Source organism: Peromyscus eremicus, chromosome 10, assembly GCF_949786415.1.
Source record: "Peromyscus eremicus chromosome 10, PerEre_H2_v1, whole genome shotgun sequence".
Lineage (NCBI taxonomy): Eukaryota > Metazoa > Chordata > Mammalia > Rodentia > Cricetidae > Peromyscus > Peromyscus eremicus.
This window is the reverse complement of record NC_081426.1, coordinates 28,775,448-28,786,782: the sequence shown is the minus strand read 5'-3', so window position 1 is coordinate 28,786,782 and position 11,335 is coordinate 28,775,448.

Genomic DNA, 11,335 nt, shown 5'->3' with positions numbered 1-11,335 from the left:
AAGTGTAGGTATGAAGTAGGAGGCAGGCCATACTGACAATGTATAAGGACTGCTAAGCCAGGGCAGCATGTGATTGTGTCATGGTGTGTCAAGTGATAGGACAAGGGGGGAGCTGTGTGCTAAAAGAAGACTGTGCTGTGCTAAGGGTTTGCCATGTATTAATTCCATCCTTGTAACAGTTTTAGAAGGCAGTATCATTCTCATCATAGGTTATGGTGATATTTTATTTGTACTGAAATGTGATTGTTAATAAAAAAGTTGCCTGGGGGTCAGAGCTAATAGCAAGCCATAGCAGAAGCCGGGCGGTGGTGGCGCACACCTTTAATCTCAGCACTTGGGAGGCAGAGCTATGCGGATCTCTGTGTGTTCAAGGATACAGCCAGCATGGAGACACACGCCTTTAATCTCAATACCAACCGTAGAAGACCTGAAGGTCTGTATAGACAGGCAGTGTCGAGGAGGTCATGTGGTTGGGTTTACAACCAATGAGAAGGCAGAACAGAAAGTCAATAAAAAGACACAGGAAGTAGGTCTCTTTCAGAGGGGAAGGACAGCAGCAGCAGTGAAGGGTAAGAAAGGGTTCTTAGCTCTTAGCTATTGCTCTGACCTCTTGGGCTTTCAACTCTGCATCTGGCTCTGTGTTTCTATTTTAATAAGACGGTTACATCTACAACAGGTGAAGAAGATGAGGCACCAAGGGGCTAAGTCACTTCACCAAGATCACAGGATTAAATGGCAGAACTCATATTGGAGACCAGGCATGGAATGGAGTTGGCCCAAGTATGTGTCGACATGTGCTGCAGGTAGCAGAGCTGGAGGGGTAGGGATGCCCAAGGAGCCCAGTTGATGCCACCTAGATTTCCAGATTCGAGACAGAGTCACAGAATTGATTTTGCTTTGGAATGGTTATTTTCTTGCTGTCTTCCCACTCCTCCTGTGTGAAATGGGAATGTTTATACTGTGTCATTATATATTGGAAGTATATAACCAGTCTTTTGACTTATAAGGGTTCATAGAGTACCTTGAGTCTCAGAAGAGACCTTGGACTTTGGAACAGTGTTGGGACTGTTAAAGACTGGGAGGAAACCAGTCATGAACCAAGGTAAAGCTTATTGGTGCTTGTGAGATTTCCAGCATCGTCAGAAGCTTCAAATTCAGGGTGAGGGACTACATTTCACTCCAGTTTAGGTCCATAGGTTCTCTGGAAGTTCCATATCTTACAACAGCTTCAGTGAAAGATTCAGACCCAACGTAGGGTGCTGATCTGGAGTAAGGCCCATTGGCACTTGGGGAATTCCAGAACTCACAGCAAAAGTTGAAGACCCATGCAGGAGGCACCAGCTGACACAGGACAAATACCTGATCCAAATAGGAAGACTTGAGATAGAGCCTCTGGCCCTAAATACCAACCCCACAAAGGGAAATGACACCTCAAGTTTACTATAACTTAGTTCTCTCCTGAGCACTAAATGCCATCTCTGACTATATAAAGGAGATTTGAATATAAAAACAACAACAAAAATACAAAAGAAATAAAAATTTAACCAACATATTAATTCCAGATGGGCAAGTCTCAGCACAGAAACAAAAACAACATGAAAAACCAAGATAATATGTCTTCCTTTTAAAGATTATTAATTCCATACTGGCTCTTCCAGACAAAAGAATTTAAAATAATTATAACTATGTTCAAACAGCTTAAAGAATACATGAATGTACTCCGAGAGAATGAATACAAAGAGCTAACTGAAATAATTTAAATCATTCTAAGAAATGAACATTGACTTCAATATAAAGAACTGCTGAAGAAAAACCAGGCTGAAATGATGCTGAAAATGAAAAACCCAGTAAGCCAAATTAAAAGCTCAGTGGAATCTTCACCAACAGAATGGATCATGTAGGAAACAGAGTATCAGGGCTGGAAGACATATATAAGGATAGGATCAAACAATCAATTAGGATCAGTCAATGAGGAATTTTTTTAAAAAGTGAACAGAATATGTGAAAGCTTTGGGACACCATAAAAACACCAAATCTTTGAATTATGAGCATCGAGTAGCACACCAACCATAAAAAATATAAATAATATTTTTTCTTTAAAAATTATTTTATGTGTGTGGGTATTTTCCCTGTATCTCTGTGTATCATGTGTGTGCTCGGTGCTCATAGAAGCCAGAACAGGGCATTGGATGCCCTGGAATTGGAATTACAGACAGTTGTGGGTCACAATGAGATCAAATCCTGTTCATCTGAATGAGAAGCTAGTGCTCTTAAGGCCTAAGCCTTAAAGCTTCATAAACAAAATATTTTCAATAAAATAGAATTTTTCAAATCTAGAGAAAGAGATGCCAAGCTAGATACAAGAATCCTACAGAATATCAAATAGGATAAGAAAATAAGTTCCTGACAATATATTTTAGTTAGAACACAAAAACACAGGTCAAAGAAAGGGTATTACAAGCTGCAAAAGACAAGGGTCAAACCACCTATAAAGGCAAGCCCATCAGAATAACACCTGATTATTTTGCAGACAGACATTTTAAAGCCAGAAGGGCCTAAAAAAAAATGTATTCTGAAATACAGCTCTGAAAGAACATAACTGTAAAATGAGATTATTACATCCAGCAAAACTATTAAAATTGAAGGAAATATAAAAAACTTTCCATGTTAAAAAGTTTAAAATAATTTATGACCACTAGGGCAGCTCTACAGAAGATAATGGAAGGAATATTTTGGACTCAAGAGAAGTATAAATGATAAAAGTGTCATAGGACTAAATATTCTTTTTTTTTTATTAAAATTTTTAATTTAACTTTATTTTATGTGCATTGGCATGAGGGTGTTGGATCCCCTGGAACTGGAGTTACAGACAGTTATGAGCTGCCATGTGGTTGCTGGGAATTGAACCACGGTCCTCTATAAGAGCAGCCGGGTGGTGGTGGTGCACACCTTTAATCCCAGCACTTGGGAGGCAGAGCCAGGCGGATCTCTGTGAGTTCGAGGCCAGCCTGGGCTACCAAGTGAGTTCCAGGAAAGGTGCAAAGCTACACAGAGAAACCTTGTCTCGAGAAACCCAAAAACAAAAACATGAAATCAACAAAATGACAGAAGTCATTATACTTCCAATAATAACTGCATATTAGTAGTCTTAATTCTTCAATAAAAAAGACAGATTGGATTAATAGGCTGGATTAGAAGACAGGATTCATCTTTATGCTGCCTCCAACAAATACATCTTACTACCAAAGACAGACATCACCTTAGTGTAAAAGGGTAGGAAAAGGTATTCCAAGCAAATGGAACTAGGAAACAAGTAGGCATAGCTATCCTAGTATCTGACAAAATAGACTTCAAACCAAAAATAGAAGAGATAGGAAGGGCACTTCATACTCATCAATAGAACAGTCCATCAAGAGGACATTATAGCTGGGCATATCAGCATACCCCTTTAATCCTAGCACTCAGGAGGCAGAGGCAAGCAGATCTATATGAATTGGAGGCTAGCCTGGTCTATATAGACCTTGTCTCAAAAAAAAAAAATTGTGATCCTGTCCCTCCCTCCCATCCATCCATCCATCCATCTATACACACATATATATATACGTGTGTGTGTGTGTGTGTGTGTGTGTGTGTGTGTGTGTGTGTGTATGTGCCAAGTATAGGAAAACATACTTTCATAAAATACAATTAGATGTACAGCCACAGAGTAATCCTAATACAGTATAGTGGGTGACATCAATACCTCACTCTCACCAGCAGACCGGTCATCTGCACAAAAACTAAACAGAGAAGCACGAGTTAAGTGCCATCATAAATACAATGGCTGTAACAGATGTTTATAGAACATTCCCCAAAACTCATCAACTATTAGGACACGAAGCAAGTCTCAACAAGTGTATGAAAATTGAAATAACATCCTATATTTTATCTGACCAAATAAAGCAAAGTATCAACAGCAATAGAAAATATACATCTCATGGCAATTAAATAATACACTATTGAATGATGATGGGTCACTATTGAAATCAAGAAGGAAATTAAAAAATCCATGGGACACGAAAAGGGTCCTAGGGTGGAAGTTGATAGTGGTAAATATCTGTATCAAAGCATTTCGAAAACTCTGAGAGTAAACTGATATACCTCAAAGCCTTAGAAAAACAAGAAGAAACCAAACCACAAGAATAGAGGGGGAGAAATCATCCAAAGCAGGTCAGAAACCAATGAAATAGAAATAATTAAAAAATTACAAAGAATCAATGAAACAAAAAAGGGGTACTTTGAAAAGATAAATAGAATTGACAAACTCTTTAAAAATTAACCAAAAAGAAGATCCAAATTAATAGAACTGAAAGGTGGAAAGGAAGGTATCAGAACAGATACTAGTGAAATTCAGAAAACAATGGGGATAGACCCTAAGAACCTACACTTATTTCTTTCTTCTTTTTCTTTTCTTTTTTGATATAGGATCTTGTTATGTAGTTCTGGCTGTCCTTGGAACTCCTGTGTAGACTAGGTTGGCCTTGAACTCACAGAGATCTGCCTGTCTCTACCTGAGTAGAGTGCTGGGATTGTGCCATTCATGACTGGCATCTTCCAAACTTTTTATGAAACCAGTATTCTGATACTAAAATCAGGTAAACATGACAGACACACACGAAAATTAGACTGATCTCTCTAATGAATGTAAATACAAAATCCTCAATAAAATAAGAACTGAATTCAACGTCACACTGAAAAGCACTTATCATGACCATTTGGACTACTCCAATCATGCAGGGATGATTCAACATACATAAATCAATAAATGTAATCCATAACATAAATGAACCACAAAAAAAACAAAAACAAAAAAACACCCAAAACCAGAAATCACATGATAAACACAGAAAAAGCCTTTGACAATATCCTGCTATGGGATGTCTTTCTGTATGCTGTGAATATGTGTTGCTCTGGTTGGTTGATAAATAAAGCTGCATTGGCCTATGGCAGAGCAGGATGGAGCCAGACGGGAAAATCCAAGAGGGATAATGAGAGGAGAAAGGAGAGGAAGGAGACACCAGAGGCTGCCAGGAGAAGCAAGAGTAAAAGTACCAATAAGCCACGGCCATGTGGCAACTTAGAGATTAATAGAAATGGGTTGTTATAATAGCTAGCTAGTAAGAAGCCTGAGCCATAGGCCATATATTTTGTAATTAAGCCTCTGAGTGATTATTTTATAAGTGGCTGAGGGACCAGAGGGCCAGGCACAACTGGACGAATGCAAACCGAGAGGCCGGGCAAGACCAGAGAAAACTTACAGCTACAATATCCAACATCCTTTCGAGATCTAAGTCATGGAAAGGCCAGACATGGAGGGAGCATACCTCAATCTAATAAAGACTATATACAACATATAGCCAACATTATACTAAATAGACAAAAACTCAAAGCATCAGGAACAAGACAAGAGTTTCCATTCTTTCCAGTTCTATTCCATATAATGCTTAAAGACTTAGAATAATACAAAAAGAGAAGGGATACCAATAGCGAAAGAAGTATCTCCTTTTGCAGATGATATCATTCTATACATAAGAAGTCCTAAAGAATCCACCAAAAAAATTCTTTGAGTTGATAATTATGTTCAGCAAAGTGACACACACAACTTGGGAATAAATTAAGCCAAGGAAATTAAAGACCTCTATAATGAAAGTTTTAAGACACTGAAGAAAGAAATCAAGGAATACACTAGAAGACAGACAGCCCCCATACTCATGGATCAGAAGAATACTGTGAAAAATGACCACCCCACTTAAAGGTCCAAAAATTTATATGGAGGCACAAATCAGAGATAGCCAAAACAATCCTGAATGAAAAGAATAGTGCAGAAGGATCCATTGCACCTGATTCCAAGTTACACATCTGATTCCAAGGTATACTAGAGCTGTATTAATTAAAAAAAAAAAAAAAAGCATGATACTGGCATGAACACACACACATAGATCAATGGAATAGAATTTAAGACCCCCTATATAAGTCCATGCAACTACAGTTAACCTGGATTATACATCAGAGGAAAATAAGCATCTTAAAAATGATGCCCAAAAAATGTCAGGCACAGACAGAAATGAACCTGGATCCTTCTCTCTCACTATGCACAAAACTCCCAATGGATCAAAAACCTCAGCCTAAGACCTGATAGTCTCAGAGTGCTAGAGGGAAAGTACAGCACATGCTACAATTTATATGCACATGAAAGGACTTTCTGAGGAAGACTCCTATCTCACAGAAAATAAGACCAAGAACTGACAAATGGGATCTCATCAAACTAAAGGAACTGGAGTAAATAGATGGCCTACAGAATGGGAGAAAAATCTCTGCCAGGTATTCATCCAATGGGGGATTAGTGTGTAGAATATACGAAGAACTAACAAAGCTAAACATAGTGGGTGTGGTGGCACATGCTTTTAATCCAGAACTTGCTTTTGACCCCAGAACTCAGGAGGCAGAGGCAGGCATATCTCTGAGTTCAAGGCCAGCCTGGTGTACATAGTAAGTTCCAGGACAGCCAGGACTACATAGTGAGACACATCTGAAAAATAAACAACACACAAACCATAAATAAAACAAGTTTTTTTTTTAAAAAAGGTAAACATTAAAAACAAAAACCCAATGAAAAAATGGTCTGTGGAACTGAACAGTTTCCAACAAATTTGGACCATCTTCAGGACTGTGATGCCGGTGCTTCAGTTCTTGTCCTGCATGCATGAAATCTTGGCTTCCATTCCCAGTGCACGTTAGTATGTATAGATGTATGCACATGTGAACCATTTTGGCTACTGATTCAGGTACTTTTTATGCCCTACCTTTTCCAGAACTCCAGTTCCACAAACACTGCAGGCCGTTGTAGACTGTAGACTGCAGGCTGCTCCTTTTACTCTTCAGTTCTCCTCTCAGCCATCCACTTTTAAACTGCTTATACACAAGCCATTAATTCACCAATGTCTTCTGTGGGTAGCTCCAACTAGAGTATTTTCTATCTCATAGTATGTTTTTCTTTAGAAGTTTCATGTTTAATCTTTTTCTTCCTTTATAATGTTTTAATATATGCCATTATGTGTACTTTAGATTTATAATTAACTCTCCCCCCTTTCTTTCTGAGACAGGATCTCTGTACAAAGCCCTGGCTGTCCTCAAACTCACTATGTAGACCAGGCTGGCCTTGTCTCAGAGATCCACCTGTTTCTGCCTCCTGAGTGCTGGGATTAAAGGTGTGTGCCACTTTGCCTGACTTATAACTGACATCTTAAGCTTCTTGCCTGTAAACTCATCATCTACCCCTTCTGGGTTTCTTCAGATTGGAATTTCTCCTAAAGCTCCATCTTTTTTGCTTTTGGCATAGACTGAGAAAATCTGACTGGGTGCCAACACTAAATTTTACTTGATTAATCAAGATGGAAAATGTTTGGGAGTAGGCACTAAGGATCTTTCTAAGGTGTTTTGGTTTCAGAACTTATTCTTCTAGCGTCATCCCTCTATTGGGTGATGCCCTTCTGAGGACACACTGGTGGTCTGAGTGCAGGGGCAAAAGGCAAAAACAAAAGCAAAATTCCTACACTTTAACAACCAGGCCATGCTCCAGCTTTCATCTGTAATAACCTATGGTGCCTTTCACAAATGACCAGTCTCTAAAACCTAGGCATGGTGGAACACACCTTTAATTCCGGCACGTGGGAGGCAGAGGCAGAGGCAGGCAGATTTCTTGGGTTTGGGGCCAGCCTGTTCTATAGAGTGAGTTCCAAAATAGCCAGGGCTACACAGAGAAACCTTGTCTCCAAAAAAACCAAAACCAAAACAAATGGCCAGTCCCAGAAAGCAACTATATTGTACTTACTACTCAAAAGTAAAGGGATGGTTGCCTGTGCACCCAAATACAGATCCTATGCAAACAGCCTGTGAGGTAAGACCAAGTAATTTCCTGCTTGGCTGCTCCAAAGAACATCTACTTCCTCCAGTGGTTTGACTGGAGACTTGCCTGCTGCTATCAACTAATTTTTTTTTTGGTCTGTCCATACCTTTGAAAAATGTTTAACCATTTGTTACCAGTCTTCCATACCATTTTGCATGGGACTTCACTTTACAGTGTCTTCCCATCCTGTTTAAGAGAAATGCTGAGAAAGTCTTGCTGTCTTCAGGTGACCCGCTGCTTGGATCCATGTAACATGCAAATGATTGAGCCAAAGGCCTTGGTGGCCATTAGCTTGTCTCATCTCCAGAACCTCAGCCACAGTACCTCTATTCCTCTATCCATCCATGGACTCCTTGTTTGTTTTTCTACAGTGCTGATATCTGGAAACTTCCTTCAGGTAGAAACCATGCCCTCCAAGGGCTCTAGGCTTATTGTCTGTCATGTGCTACTCATATGGAAAACACTATTGCAGGAGGAGTCTGTAAGCCTGGTCCCTCCTAGGGCCCTTGTTCAGTGTATGTATGAGCATGTGCCAGCAAGTAACCAAATTTCTTATTCATCTCTCAATACCACATTCCCCATGGAGATGGATCCAGAACAATGTTAGTCTGGGACTACAGTGAAACCAAGGCATTTTCAGTTGACATCTGGGGACCAGTTATAATGCTTTCTGTTTAAAACAGACAAATTGTGAGCATGACTGCTTCCCCTTCTCACTGCCACAAATGCACTGCCAGGCATGCTGTCTAAACTTCTTATAGTGCCAACCCAGGAAATATTCAAATCAGCCCAGGCATTAGAAATGTAGTCAATCTTAAACAAAAGAACAATAAAACCCTTGTAGGCTGTGTGTAGGTGTTGCTGCTAATTTCATTATGTGTCATGCTCCCCAAACCCTTGAATGAGTTTTAAAAAATGAGCTGGCTGTGGTGGCACACACCCTCGGGTGGTAGAGGCAGGTAGATCTCAGTGAGTTCGAGGCCAGCCTGGTCTACAGAGTGGATTCCAGGACAGCCAGGGCTACACACAGAAACCCTGTCTTCAAACAAAAATCCTTTTAGAAAACAAATTTGCTGTCATGTTTTGTGGAATGAAGGAGCCACTGAAGAGTTTGTTGCTACTTAGATTTGAAGTTTGTCACATGTTCACCATAGAAAATCCTTGTCTTAGAGAGAACTACTTACGCCAAAAGATACCAAGTTAGCAGTGCCACTGCTACTCGGAGATACATTCAGAATGGATTGCCTCAAGCCATGAAGGGCAGATACTGAGACTTGCCATCTAAATACAAGCCTTACACCTGCTCAGCAGATAAAAAAAGCAAGATGGACTTAATGGGGAAAGGAAATGATCCATGCCTTTTCACTAATGTATTTTGGTGTTCTATTCTCTTCAGTGGCATGGATGAGAATGGTTCCCAAATAGGTTCATGTTTGAGTACTTGGTCCCCAGTTGGCAGAACTATTCCAGGAGGATTAGGAGGTATGGCCTTGTTCGGTAGGTGTGTCATGGGGGAGGGCTTTGAGGTTTCAAAAGACTAGCACATTCCTAGTGTCTCTTCAGCTCTAGCGCCATTCCCCTATCTGCCTACTACCATATTCCCTGCCATGACAGTCGCAGACTCTAACCCTCTGAAACTGTGAGCCCCAAATTAAACACATTTTTCTATAAGTTACCTTGGTCATGGTGTCTTATTATAACAATAGAAAAGTAGCTAAGGCAGTATATAAATTTCAATGAAAAAATTTCCAGTTAGCATTTCTTTCCAGCTGTTACCTTATTTCATTTCAGGTTTATATTGAGTAATGGAAATAGTGACACATGAAGCTCCCCTGGAGCCTGCCCACAGGCTCTGGCAGGAAGTCTTCAGCCTCCCTTGGCCAATGCACACTTTAGGCTTTGGTTCCCCATCTAGAAGTGGAATGACCACTCTGCTGAGCTGCAGGCATCCTAGTAGCCTCTGCAGCCAATGAAAGAGTTGCCCTCAGGATTCCCTCACCTACTCTCCCCTCTCCATCAACTGAGTCCAGAGGCTTCATCTTCTACTTTTTGTTCCTCAAACTGTCAAGTTAGAAACCCTTGATGACAGAGCCAAAGAAACTTGAAGTTTCCAGGGAAACAGGAAGCTCATTCCTGGTGGTGAATGGCATATGGATAGGAAGCATACCACTGTGGATGTGTAAGTGCTTAAGAGCTGAGGGCTGGATTCTGAGTATCTCTGGGTTCCAACATGGTACTTGCTGTTGGGGCACCCAGGTTTTCCCATCATCAGTCTAGTGCCAACAATTCCTGCTGATGCTATAGCTGGAAACCCTGGGTTCCTCTTGGTAGGCGCTTGGTTCCAATGGAAGAAGTGGAGGGCCAGAGAGGTAGTTTCTGGGATCTCCCCTGGGAGGGAAGCCCAATGTTAGGCCTCTCTAGCCACTTCCTCAACCAGGAGACAAAACCAGTATCCCTGGGGACAGAACCAGAATCTTTGCCCTTTCAAGAACACTGTTCATGCAAGGTCACAGCCCTGCCTGCTTTTCTTTGTTGAACTATCCCAGGAACACAGGGATGTGCTGCTTTCTCACCTGGAAAACAAAAGAAAAGAAGGCAACCTATTCCACACCTCCTCTGGGTACTGATTTACTTCCTGTTCTCTGGTGTAAAATCTCCAGAAGCCTAGGACCTACTGTCCCCTCCCTCCCACAACTGGCTTTCACCAGCTTGTCATTGTCACTCTAGGCCTGATGATCTTCCCACCTCAGCACTTAGTCATCTTCTCCTGGGCGCTGGATGCCTCAATGCTGGAAAAGTATGATCCATGTAGTGTGCTGAGGTGAGTGAAAACTAGATGACAACCCAGAAGCAACTGTGTGAGCTGTTAACTGCCTGATGGAATAAAAATGGAACTAACCAAGCCAGGATTCCTTTTTCTCTTTTCAATACCATTGACTTTGTTCCTAACTTAAACCCAATTAAGCGTTCCTTATTTATCATCTTACTACAGACCACAATCCCTTCTCCTCCCCAAAATGTGGACAGGCACTTGCATACAAGGCCATAGGTAACCCTCTGTTCCATGCTACAAAGGCTGTCTCCACTCCATGTCCCAGTAACCTGGGTATAACCCATCACCCCATCTTGAATCTTCCTGGTACTTCTTGGCATGAGCATACGAAGCCTAATCATTTGGCTGGCTGTTGTGTCCTGCTGACTGCTCTGTTCTGGTACCTGTGCCAACTTCGTGTCCAGAAGACAACTGAGGGCACCAGGAACCCTGAGACCTAGGGACATCATAAAGTGACTTTGGAGATGGTATCCTTGGCTCTCTTGGGAACAAATATCACTCATTTGTTACCTCCCACCACACCCATCGTCCCCAGCAGAAAGCAACCAGACTGGGTC